Source organism: Haliotis rubra, unplaced genomic scaffold (assembly GCF_003918875.1).
Source record: "Haliotis rubra isolate DU_JTF1 unplaced genomic scaffold, ASM391887v1 Scf87, whole genome shotgun sequence".
Taxonomy (NCBI): domain Eukaryota; kingdom Metazoa; phylum Mollusca; class Gastropoda; order Lepetellida; family Haliotidae; genus Haliotis; species Haliotis rubra.
Genome location: NW_025767601.1, coordinates 1,497,998 through 1,504,813, shown reverse-complemented (window position 1 = coordinate 1,504,813; position 6,816 = coordinate 1,497,998). Strand labels below are relative to the sequence as shown.

At 38.9% G+C, this 6,816-nt stretch overlaps 1 protein-coding gene across 4 annotated transcripts in view; it reads left to right on the top strand.

Moving 5' to 3' along the window:
• The first annotated feature begins 5,523 nt into the window (after positions 1 to 5,523).
• Positions 5,524 to 6,816, top strand: part of LOC124263146 (arrestin domain-containing protein 2-like) — a 103,743-nt gene continuing 102,450 nt past the window's right edge. For 2 of the 4 annotated variants that reach the window (XM_046697708.1, XM_046697701.1), the window contains exon 1: positions 5,524 to 5,806. The gene's annotated coding sequence lies outside the window, so the exon portion shown is untranslated. The remainder of the gene's footprint in view (positions 5,807 to 6,816) is intronic. The other 2 variants (XM_046697707.1, XM_046697709.1) reach the window with 2 other exon arrangements.

Here is a 6,816-nt window from a genome sequence, read left to right as displayed (position 1 = left end):
TGCGTTCTACAAAGTTTAACTCCCTTTGCCGTTCTAGGATCCGCAGGATGTGGATGCTAATCCCAGAGCAATGTCGTCCGCGAAAGGTTTCACTAAATGTGAATTGCCTCCCACCTGGCATGCTGTTGATGTTACCGACGTGAAATAGCTTTATGCTTACTCTAATTAAGTAGAAAAAGAGGTATCCGCCTCCAGGCATCATTGACCTCGGTTATAAAAGTAAGAGGCCATTAGCACTACAGACGCTACATATACTCGGGAATCATCGACCTATACAAGAATGCTCAGAAAGTGCTAATCGATTATTAGAAGTGACGACACTGACGTACGTAGTCTCTGTTATTTGCAAAATAATGACAACATGCAAGACTGCTTGAGGCAATTGTCATCAATTGTGTCTGCCAGTGTTTGCATCGATACCTCGTTAACACAAGAACACAAAAATACCCTTTCCCTGATAATCCTTTATGCATGTCTACACTTACGTATGCAGTATGCGCATAGTCGCAGACGGAAGCCCAGGCCCATTCATAGCTCAAGGAAACCAGTCTGACATATATTCTATATCTTCTGTGTCGAGAAACAACTGCTTCTTTGTAAGAAATGCTGTATTACAAGCGTCTCTGCTATTCTTAACGTCACACGAGAAGTCTAACATCACGTTCTCAAAGACGTCAAGGCATGTTTGGTGCTGTTGCAGAGTAACCCAATTGTGTTTGTATTGAAATTAAGACAATAAATACTGTTTCTTCGTGAATTTTTCACGAAGTGTCGGGTTTGTTTACCGACCCTGTTGGGAGCGTTGATACAGTAAGGGGAATTTACGTAACTCCTTGCGTTCCTTACAGCGGCTCCTTCACGTCAATAGCCGTTAGATTGCCGTAGGCTGCTCTGAAATTGAATAAAATGTTGCGAAAATAACATGAGTGAAGTTAAATACAGAATCACTCAATCTCCTCGCTCAATCTCCCACTTAGCGTTGGTCGAAATACGGGTGCGTATTGCTATGAAAGTATTAACGAAATATTCATCTAAAAGATCCTTCTTTTGAAGAATGTTTCAGCGGAATGGTTGAGTGGCCTTGAGACATTTTTTGCTCCAATATATTTGATTAGCGTCATTAAGTTGCTGTTTTAACAGAATTAGACGAAGCACTAAGCGAATTAACGCCACTTTAATGTCCTTTCTGCAGGCCTTAAGGAAATATTTGAAAATATTTTAAGATGTTTAATACTGGTTTGTAAAATACCTCTGACAGATGAAATATTGCCATCTTGATGTGAATTATGCCTATGAGCTAATGGACATGATTTTACGATTAATAACACTGTACAAACATATTCAAATATGATCTTAATGCAGTCGATCTAAACATGTGCTCTGTCATGCCGAGTGAATGGGAGAATGTTGTTGTACAAGTGACAGGATTTCAGTATTTACGAAAGACTGTACACGAGTCTGGCCAGGTAAACCAGTGGTTGATACTATGATCAGCGATCAACCGTCCGAACCTAACTATTCCTCTCTTTGTGCAGCATGCGCTATTGAAACCAATTCAGCCCAACAAGGACGCAAGTATATACGGCAGGCTATGTATATTGTGCCACGAGGGAAATTACTGCCATGTCTTGCTGTCGTGTTCGCAATAATATACTCTACGGTGTTAATATATCAATTATATTCTTAGTTTTTCATTCAACTGGAACATTACATTCTCCAATATACATATCAGCCATGCAATAGCATCAATAGCATCTACAATATTATCTTCAATGTCACCAATAATGTCATCTACAGAGTTTTCGATAATGTCATCAACAATGCCATCTGCATAGTTACCAATAATGTCATCTGCAATATGTTCGATAATATGATCTACATAGCTATCAACAATATCATCAACATAGTTATCAATAATGTCATCTGCAATATGTTCGATAATATGATCTACATAGCTATCACCAATATCTTCAACATAGTTACCAATAATGTCATCTGCAATATGTTTGATAATATTATCTACATAGCTATCAACAAAATCATCAACATATTTACCAATAATGTCATCTGCAATATGTTTGATAATATGATCTACATAGCTATCAACAGTATCATCAAAATAGTTACCAATAATGTCATCTGCAATATGTTTGATAACATGATCTACATAGCTATCAACAATATCATCAACATAGTTACCAATAATGCCATCTAGAATGTCTTCAACAAGGTGTTTAATAATGTGTGATCTGCATAGTTATCAAAAATTTCGTATGCAATGTCTTCGACAATGCTTTGATAATGTGATCTACATACTTACCCATGTCCATCCCACATGTACTCGATCGGGGACATATCTGGAGAACGTGTTGGCCACTGTAGAACGTTCACGTTGTTCCCCTCGTCGCTGCCAACGACGAACAACTCAATCTGTGACGTCTGTGTTCAGGGGTCAACACATGTCCTTTTAAGGACCTGTAGGCTCTGATACCTGGTACCCGAAGACGTCTTGCCACCGTGTATCGACTGACACGGTGATCAAGGGAATTCGACGCTGATGATGTTACCGTCAGGAAACGGTTTCTCGGGTGTAACGTCCTCAAATGCCGGTCTTCAGCTGGTGTTGTTACTCGCGGTCTCCCACTTCTTGGTCTGCCTGTAACGTTACACGGGTGCAGCCGAAGGTTCTTGCAACGTTGGCGTGTGTCGACCCCATCTGGAGTATACCCAAGGCCCTCTCACGTTCAACTGCTGATAGTCGGGGCATATCTGTAGTGATCTTTTTCAAACTGCATGTGTAACCTGTCCGCACCCTAAGTTTTATACCCTTAGTGCATGTGGAACTCAGACAGAGGCCCAAAGTCATGGTTTATATAATTGACCACGTCGACGTTTTATTCACGACGTGCACGTGAATTTCACTACAGGTATCAAATTCCTACGTTGGGGTGACATGTTTCGGTGTATAATTTACCTACAATTTGAGAAATGGCAACTTTTGGTATACTTTCTTTTGCTGGTCAGTTTAGTTATTGATAATGTCATCTACTACAAGTTATCAACAATTGTCACCAAAAATGCCATCAGCAGCCTCATCAATGCTGTTTTCAACATAGTATAAATAATTGTACGTACCATGCCATCTTCAATGTCATCAATAACCATCTACATTGTCATCTTCAGTACCAACAACGACGTCTAGAGTGATGACCCCGGAACATCTCTCACATTCCAATACTGGTGTCCACAAATAAGTAAAAAGCAAATAATATGAATGATTCTCCGCGAGTGTTGCCACAAAAACGTTGCAACTTAATCAAAGACATAAACATGGCCTTGTTCAAGTCCTGTAAGTACAAAAGCCTGTCCTAACTATTGGAAGTAAAACAGCCCTTGTCCAAGTATTATCGTGCAATACCCTGACCTAAGTACAATAGTCTGCTGAACACGGCATTCGATTCCATTCCTTTATTACCTTCATCTGTACATATAATTGGTCAAATAGCAGTATTGGTACAGGTTTGGGTTTTTTTAAAAGATTGTGACAATGGACATATAAAGGAGGATGTACAATTACTGCACTCTAATTAACTCATTTCTTAATATACTAGCCTTACATAAATATTTGCCTAAGTTACATACGTTACTCTAACATTGTTAATACTAAGAAGCTGAATAAGCAGAAATGCCTATGGACATTTGTAATAATATGGTATGATATACATTATTCTATAATTATAATATGATGGACATTTCAATACAAAATGCAACTCATTTTCAATATCATTTCTACAATTAAACATTTACGATTAGCAAGATTTATGTTTTGGTATCTACCAGTTTCTACCTCTAAGTAATGGGAGCTGAGTCTGAATTTTGATAAATACCTGACACCTGATAGTTTAATACGGCATCATGCTCTCGATGTTACTCCACGGTTCAATGACAATGTCAGTTTGGATGTCGAAAAACAGATACATTCATGCAAAAACAATTTTAGGCTCGTGTCAAATCAGATATACACAAATATCGGTCATGTTAAATGAGGTTCACTGCCTATTAACGATATAATACATGCATTTAACTGGAATAGCACATAAATGTCCTCGAGGTTCCTGGAATGTATCACACTGGGTTACCTGGATTCCTGTAGAGTGGTGCTATGGGAGTAGACTTTCACAGGAGCACCTGTATTGCTACAGTACCTCATGGGGCACCTGCAACTGTCTATCACCATTTAATGCAGACAATTTAATTAACTGAGGACAGCATATGTCGTAAAACCTGATGACTTACTGACTGACTGACTGAGTTTGGTTTTACGCCGCTTTTAGCAATATTCCAGCAACATCACGGCGGGGGACACCAGCGGGGCTTCACACATTGTACCCATGTTGGGATTCGAACCCGGGTTTTCGGCGTGACGAGCCAACGCTTTAACCATTAGGCTACCCAACCGCCCCGTAAAACGTGATGACATAACCGTTGTTGGATATAGTTACTTCATTCCGTGTATAAATGTATATTACATGTGCATCATGTGTCACTATACTGTGAAGAATTTACTCAGTGTGACATGTTGTATCTGATACACACACCTAATGAGGGTTTTTTATCAATTGTATCCATGTGCAGTATTTCAAGTACTTATCTGTCTCATACGGCTAACAATGACGGGTTTTACATTCAGACCCATATGTTCAAATGATTTATTGTTGTATGTAAATTGCAAAATGTGATGTGTACATATGATACGTAAGTCACGTGTTACACTCTTTCTATCACTCTTAAAAGCCGAAGTAACTGTCATCGTGTTCTAGACTACTGTTTAAATTGTATAATTAGATCTCTTTGTTCTAGCGTTTACACGATTTTACGTCTTTTTACACAATTTTACATTACTTAGACAATATTGTTTAGATTAAAATGTCAAATTCATGTTATTTAAAAGGTGAGGTGTTTCATGCTTAGAAAATCAGGATCACGTTGTTTGGTCATACACAATGGTTTTTATGTCAAGTTATCATTTTACGATCGTGTACATGATCACAATGGCGTTTACGTCAGCGTTACGTATAATTCTGCGTATATTTTACCGTGTATCTAGCAGCAGTTTTGTTTCTGCAGTAAATGAGTTTGAAATTGCAAAAGCTGCATGATAAGGCGGTTGGACTGTAGTCAAATAGTTCAAATACCATCTGTTTGCAGTGCAGTGTCACCGACAAGCTCAAATGAACACAATACGGTAACATTTGATCCGTAGTGGTTGTTCGCCTACACACTGTTGCTGAAGCCAACCATGCTTAATGCATCACCTAAACGCACACTGTTAGATCAGGCATGGGTTATAAAATAACCTACTGCGTCTTTTTAAAGTCTTTATGTAGACGCTCCTCTTTCAGACGCTATGTGATACTGCAGAATATCAATAACAATGTGATTGCAATGCACGCTCTAGTGGTTAAATGACAGCAACAATAAGCTAGAAATATTCCACCATGAATGGGTACAAGGATCAAAACGATCAGAGTGACACATAAAATGTAGCAATTATTTCATAGATGAAGGCACGGATAAAGTGTTTCAATTTCGTAAATAGCACAAAACATGAGCATAAGCACATCAACTGAAAGGTATCCGGGCTGGGAGATATCGTTTCGTATGACACTATAAAGCCCTCAGTGAAGACTGTTTGCAAAGATGATTGGATCGATCCGACCAAGTCCACGGGGTCCTGGTGGTGATTGGTGATTGGTGTTAAACGAGGATTAGACAACGTGGAGAGGGAGGAAGAACGTGGTTGAGGGTGAGTGTGAGAGGAAGTAGTGAAGGAAGTACTAAATTCTGTTGTATGTATAAAGGAGTGGATCGATCTCCTTTATTTGTCTAATTCAGTTCCCGTGTGTCACACATAAGCGTGTTCTGCGGCCATGGAGAGCTGAAGCCGGAAGGCCTACAGTTGTCACAAACTATGTAGTCTCAAAGTAACTCACGGAACTTAGATTACAAGAAATACTTCTCATAATTAAAATACATACTGTTCTGGGCCTAGATTTTCGAAGCTCTCTTAGCGCTAAGATAGTCGTAAGTTAATGTTAATGTATCGCACTTACGACCACCATCTTAACACTAAGAGAGCTTCGAACATCTAGCCCCAGATCATGAGCCTACATATATTGCTTTTTGCAAATTGATCATTGTTACATATTTGATAGATGACGTTGTGAAGTGAGCTCACGCTTTATGTCAGCATACATAACCTGTTCTCACATATCTAGTTATTTGTGTATTGGGATTGCAGTCGATTTGGTACCTATCATTTTGCATTAGTTTCAGCAAGTCAGTATATGCACTGTTATGTCACTGGATGTTGTCGTCCGCCAATCACTTGATTGTGTGGTCACTTCTGTCGTGTGGTGTCAGGCAATACAACATACTTATTATATACACATCATGCAACTAGTGGATGCTATTTTCTGTCAGGACATGGCTACTGTCTTGGCTAACACCTGGTGTCATCACTGTTTCTGCAGTCATCCATATATATAATTTTCACATTGGATAATCAATGTCAGTTATTATTGGATAATCAATTTATTCTCGGACTTTGACATTTATATCTATTTTTCTTTACTAGGGAGGGCATTCGGGACTAAAATCTCTAATATATTGTGATTGTTATTTCATGCAGTTGCTTTCCACCTTCATCCACCCGTCCGTTCATCTTGCTCTCTTTAAACAGTCACAATCTCCTATTCCAACTGTGACCTGCATCATTCAGTATATAGCATGTTCGGTCAATCTCAGAGCCTATTA